The sequence below is a fragment of the Sapajus apella genome, unplaced genomic scaffold, assembly GCF_009761245.1.
Source record: "Sapajus apella isolate SASKATOON/1434 unplaced genomic scaffold, GSC_monkey_1.0 scaffold62, whole genome shotgun sequence".
Taxonomy (NCBI): Eukaryota; Metazoa; Chordata; class Mammalia; order Primates; family Cebidae; genus Sapajus; species Sapajus apella.
The window spans coordinates 13,340,561-13,347,206 of record NW_022437002.1 but is presented as its reverse complement, the minus strand read 5'-3'; positions in this window follow the sequence as shown (position 1 = coordinate 13,347,206).

The following is a 6,646-nucleotide window of genomic DNA, read 5'->3' as shown; positions in this document are numbered from 1 at the left end:
TTGAGGCAGAGCCCAGAACCACTCTTTGACATCCAAAGGGCAGGGGGTTTGGAGAACATGCAGAGGCCTCCACTTTGGACTGGCTTGGTACTTCATGATGGGAGGGATGGCTTCTCCAGACGTGTTCCAGGATAGCAATTAGGAGTTTGGGCAGGAACAGAATGGACGAATAGGTGGGTTCCTCTAATGAAAGACAGGTTTACGTGCCCTGGGAGACCCCCACCCATACTGCACAAAGCCTGCCAGAAATGCTGGTACCTTGTGGGGAGGGGCCAAAGGCCCTTCAGTGAGCATGGGGGGACTCTGATCATTTGAGCCTAAGAATAAATGTGAATGTGACCTTACTTGTGCTCATCAGTTCTGCAGCTCTGTGACACCTCATGCCAAGGACATGAGCTTATTTAATTCCTACATAAACCCATTTTACAGATGAAGAAACCAAGGGTCAGAGGAGGTAGTTGCCCAGGGTCATTCAGCCAACAAGTAGGAGAATCCTATAGACTCTGGGCTCAGGCAGTGTCCACCTCTCCAGCTGCCCCCCAGAAGTGCCAGCCCTTCTAAGAGAGCTGCTTGCATCCCCCAGGACACCTCCTACTGAGGACCAGGTTACCCAAGTCTCCTGCAGCCTGGTGGAGGTCTGTCTGCTGGGGTGAGCCTCTGCCTCACCCGCCCACCCGTGTGCTAGGGACAGAAGGGGGACTTTATGTGCAATCTGCCCGACTCTCCAGAAAGCACTTAGGTTTACGATGTGCATGAAATTGATCGCCAGTTGGCGCAGCCCCCGCTTGCTCAGTGCCAGCCCAGTGCTGGCAGGAGGCTCTCCCACCACCCCCTACTTTCAAGGAGCATCAAAGCTGGCTGCCAAGGCCTCTCGTGAGGGTCCTTCTCCAGTAACAAGTGCAGAATGGAGGGGGGAGTTCTGCCCAAAGGCCTTTCCACAGTGCACACACCCCCGCCCTGTGAAAGTTAAATAGCTCCGTGTTTTATGCCAGTTCCAGCCTCTTCTGCTTCCCCTCTAACAAGCTGATGCTTTCAAAGGCCCCACTAATTGGTGTTTGCACCTCACACACCACGACACTTTGATAGTCACTTAGAATGTGGGTCCATCCATCACATCCAGGGTACAGGGAAGCTGCTTACCTTGCTGTACCAGGGTGCCAGGCCTGTGTGCTCTGTGCATGTGTGCAAGGGTAGCATGCCTGCATGCACATGTGAGAGTACTCATATGCCTTCTTTCATATGTGCAGGATATGTGTCTGTATAGGCATGCCTATGTGCACTTGTGTGTATAACGTCTCCCTTGAGGATATTTCTTGTACAACTCTGTGTTTGTATGGCAGTGCATGTGCACAGGTGAACCCTTACCTCTGTGCACCTGGGAGGTGAACTTGTGTGTATGCACACTTTCCTAGGTAGTATTTGTAAGCACATGCAATAGTGCTTTCGCATGTTTAGGCAGGTGCATAAGTGTTTCGTATGCTTGTGTATATGTGAATTTTTGCAGGTCTACAAATGAGGAACATATTCATATCTGACTGCACCTGTGGGTGTGTAGGTTTGCCTGCTTTAGCACAGAGGAGAATAAATGTGTTTGTGTACATACAGGGAATATGTGGTAATGAGTGAAACCCTGTGTCTATCTGTATCTTAGTGTAACACAAGCATACGTGTACCTGGCCATTTGTGTCTGGCATGGGGAGAAAAGGTTTAACCTAGTCAAGGGTCTGTTAGCTTTGGATTTGAGACCTGGCTCTACCATTTTCTAGCTCTGTGACTTTGGTTTAGTCACGTAACCTCTCTAATCTCGTTTTCTCATCTGTAATGGAGAAATTAAAGCATCTTCCTTCTATTGGAGGGCAAGTCAAATGGGATAATACACCTCGAGGGCTGGCAGGACGCAGGGGTGAGCCTGTGGGCAGACTCTCCTCTCTCCTTATGCTTGCCCCCTCCCTGGGAACGCCCACAGTGTAGACACTTTTCCTGGCCTCATCATGTAGCTAGCTGCCTGAAAGAGACCCTGTGGGCACCTGGGGAGAGAACTGGAAGAATCGTGAGAACCAGGTTGGGCCCAGGTCACACAGTGACAGCCAGGACCTCTGAGATTTTTGCGACATCCAAAGTGAGTTCTCACTTTATTACCTACCTTTGGCAGGTGGGAAACTGAGGTGCAGAAGTAGATGCAAGCTGGTGGCAGAGCAGAAACTTGCTGTCAACGGACACAGCCTGCAACCAGGCTGGTGGGAATCCAGGATGTCCTTCTGAGTCCTGAGGGAGAAGGGGCAACTTCACCTTTCTCACGTACCCCGTGCACAAATCCCAAACCTGGGATTATTCCACTGACCCCGGCCCAGGATGCCTGCCGCAGGCTGAGTGTGGACCTCAAGGAGTGCAGCCCTACCCCTCTGTAGAAACACAGACCGAAAAACATAGCTCTAGTGCAACCCTATCGTTCACTCAGCAAGACAGAGGGCCAGAGAAGGGCTGGAGCTGGCTCAAGGCCACAGGGCAGGAGAAAGCTAGAACAAAGGCCGCTTGTGCCCCAGACCAGCGTTCTCACTCTCTTGCTGTCCTCATTCACCACACCGCCACTCAAGGGCATCGACCTGGTTGGTGGGTCATGGTTGGGGGAGGGCCCTCCCCACGGGCAGGTCACAGGACCTTCAAACCCACCCGGTGCCCAGCCCAGGAGGTCCACATACCGCCATTTGGGCGAACTTGGCCTCTAGACCTGGGCTCCCACACTGCCCCCACCTACGATTGCAGCTAGTATGTATCCCTTGTTTTTTCTTCTTATTTTTCAGGGCACATGTTTTATGTTACCTTTTTAATTAAAAAAAATCAAACTTTACAAATCACAACCAGCAGCAGCAGCGTGGCAGCCTCGCCAGGTGACATCCCCACTGTCATTAGCACCACCATTCCCCAAAGTCATCATCCTCTCCAGCATCAGGGTAGGACTATACCCTGCCCACCAATCCCCACCCCTTAAGCTGTCGCTACCCCCAACCCTTCATAAGTGTCCCTGACATGGCCCAAGAATCAAGCAGAAGTGGTCCTCTTCCACCATCTACATTTCATTTCTCACTCTCTCCCTGCCCATGCCCATGCTCATTCCAGGATCACATGACCCAAAGCCCTCCCCAAATCTTCATCCCTCCCTGCTCCCAAGGGCCCTGGGCCTAGCCTGTCCTGCAGAAATTGCGGGCTGGGCTTTGGCCCTGGAGTCTTCACTGGGGCTGCAGCCAGCAAAGGGAGCCGGGAGGGGAAGGAGGGGTGAGCAGCCCCCTCCTCAGGCTTGGTGCCCCACCCACCCAGCCGGCGGCCTGTCTGCCTTCCTGAGCTCATTAACTGCAGGTCACTGTTCAGCAGGAAAGACAAGGTGTGGGTTCTGCGGGCATTCATTAGCCGTGAGAGGAACAGTGTGTGTGAAATTAGCAGTCACCTGAGGACCTCGATAATTTCATAATTAGGAGGCCTAATGGCTCCAGCTCTGGATGCCAAATGACTTAACCCCTCGCCTGCTGGCCCCAACCCCCAGCCCAAGGCTGCAGGGGAGGGCCTGCAGTGCCATCTCTGCTCCAGTCCCCCTCCCTAGGGCCCAATAATGTTCATTTCTGCCTCCCCAGTGCCCAGCACAAAGGCTGGCACAGGGCAGGGGGCATAAAATCAAAGTTTAAGGAGTGAATGAATGAATGGATGAATGAATGAGCAGGTATCTGAATGGGGAAAGTGTTCCAGCCCCCGATGCAGGTGCTCAGGGGAGGAAAGCTTTGGAAAGGGGAGAGGAGCGGCTCTGCATCTGCAGGAGTGAGTGTGTAGCTATGCACGTGCCGGTCTGTGTGCATGTACAAGTTTCAAGGCACACACACATGGGTCTACGATGTCTGCTTCTAAGAACCTTTCCTGGGTTCATGTTCAAGCTCTGTGAACACACTCATTCTGCTGCCTCCTCTCTGAGGGGGTGCTCTGTAATGGGGCCCAAGTGCCTCCCTTGATGCCAGCCTTTCCTGGCACCACCTGAATAATGGTAGCTCCAGAATTTCTATACGGGGGCACTTTATATGGGGGCACTTTTTGGGGAGAGAGGCATTCTAAGGGGCTTGCCTTGAACTGCATTTACACAGCAGATGCACTATTTTTGCCAAGAGTGAGTGTTTACTTGGGAGTCTGGAGTACTGGTAATAATAAGGGTGCTGAAGTCACACTATTTGGCATAAGGGGAGCTGGTCAGGACAGCCTCCAAAGACCCCCCACCCCGCCACCTTTTTGAGCTTGGCCCCCCTCCTCCCAACTTTCCCCTGGTCCTCCAGAGGTGAAGAATGAAGTGGAGGGTTGGGGTCCTTGGGGCTCCAGGCTAGTGCAGGCCTTCCCCAGTTTGAGACAATTGATTCTGAGCCTCCCTGACCCAGCCTCACTGTAGAGAGGAGGAGCTGAGGGGCGTGATAGGGGAGGTCTATAAAGAAATAGGGAGGAGAGGAGGTGTGGGGAGAACAACAAAGGAGCATGGAGGGGAAGAATGGAGGTGAAAGGGAAGGAAGGGGAGGAGGAGAAAGGACAGGAAGGAGGTGAGAGAGAAGAGAGAAGCCGGGAGGGGAAGGGAGAGGAGGACAGGCAGGGAGGCTGAAAGCATTATCAGCACTTAAAAAGCCAGCGGCTCAGTTCTTCTTTGGCACAAATAATGGCTTTTTATGAATAAATCATGTGTCAGACGCCTCCCAGGGAGTGGGCATAGAGGAGAGCTCATCTGCTGGGCTCCAAGACTGATGGGGAAGGGCCAGTTGCAGCCCCCCAGCCACAGGGTGTTGCCCCCTTTCTCCTGATGGGGCCCAGCAGGACAGAAGCAGTGTCTGGAATGATCCCTGGCCAGAGCCAGGCAGAGGGCGGTCAGGGCTCTGAGGTGGTCCCACCGCCCGCTCATAAGCTGGGCTGGAACCCAGGGTCTGGAGTGTCCCTCTGCTCCCCTCCCCTCAGACAGACAGCAGAGCAGCCCAGAAGACGCTCCTGGCAGGGGAACACCAGTGCTGGTGCTCCCAGTGAGAGCTTTGTGCCAAGACAGGCAGGCACGCCCAGAGAGGAGGGTGTGTAAGGCACATGTGGGGACAGAGACAGTACCTCACACAGGCATAGCCTGCACAGCCCCGGCACTTGTGTGGGCACACTTAGGGGCAGATTCACTGTCATTCCCACCACACACACACACACACACACACACACACACACACACCCAGCCATATGCACACTAGGACAGGGAGAACCTTGACCACCACTCCACCTGTCCCACAGCACACTCACTGACACAGACACAAAGACACAGGCCCACACAGACAGACACATATGGGACTACATGGAAACACACAGACCTGCACACACACACCAGTGGCCCACCCTCCATCAGCCTAGGATGGAGACAGCTCTGCAGCCCATATGGAGCCCACACCCAGCTGAGCTCTCTCAGAGGCTGGCTGTGGGGTGGGGCTGGGGTATCTGTCCCAGGGGAGGGCCATGAGTCTCTCTGTGCTCCCCACTTGGCAGGGACAACCACCATACCAGTGAGGTCTCAGCCCCAACTCTGAGCCCAGAACCTATGCGGATTCTACTGGCTCCGAGCTCCTCTGCTCCTCTGCTCCCAGCCACACCATCACAGGCAGTGGGGGCTGCAGGAGAGCCTGGACATTGGAGGCACACTCAGGGGCTCTACCCCTTGCCAACAGTGTGACCTTAGATAATAATTCCTATCTTATTTCCTCCTTAAAACAAATGTGTGAAACAGGTGCTACAGCCCATCTTCCAGAATGAGAAAGTGAGGCTCCAGAAGGTAAGAGTATTGGGTATTCCTTTCTAGGACACCACCCCCGACTCTCTGGGGTCCTGGTTTTCCTTCTCTTTTCCCTCTCAGACAGTGGGTCCCTCCTGTGCCAAGGTGTTCATCAGAGCAGGCTTGGACTTTCTGCTCTTCCAACTCTTCAGTACTTCCCCTCTCAAGTCACTTCCAACCCCTCAGTGACAACCTCTGTGCTCCCGATTCTTGACTTCCCTTTCCAGCCCAGACACTTCCTGGGCTCTGACCCCACTATGCAAGTGGACATCTCAGAGCCACAATGTTGCCCAGAGCCAGAGAATGTCATTTCACCCAGTATATATGCTCCTGAACATCCCTCCCCCTGCTCCAAATCCCAAAGATTCTCATGGAATGTAGCTCCAATGATCATATCAATTTCCCTAAGGTTCCTCCTGCTTTGGTGTGCCCCATCTCAAGGAATGGCCATCTCCCCAGGTACCCAAACGAAAACCAAGCATCACTTGATGCTTTCTTCTCCTTCACCCCCCAGGTCCAATCCACAACCAAGTACCCAGTGACTCCATATGCAAAGTAGATGTGAACTCATCCTTTCCCTTCCAGCCCCACTGTCCTCCCCCATCCCCTAGTTTGAGCCACACTGCCCCTCTTCCACTGGTGAACTCTCTGGCCCTTTAGCCTCCCTGCCATCAGTGATCTGTCTCTCTGAATTTTAGCCACATTCAAGTGCTTTTGGTTCTGGAATCCACATGTCTCTTGTCTCTGCGCCTTTGAACATGCTATTTCATTTGAATACCCTTCCCAATGCCAATTCCTCCTAGCAAGCTTAGCTGAGGCAGCACCACTCCA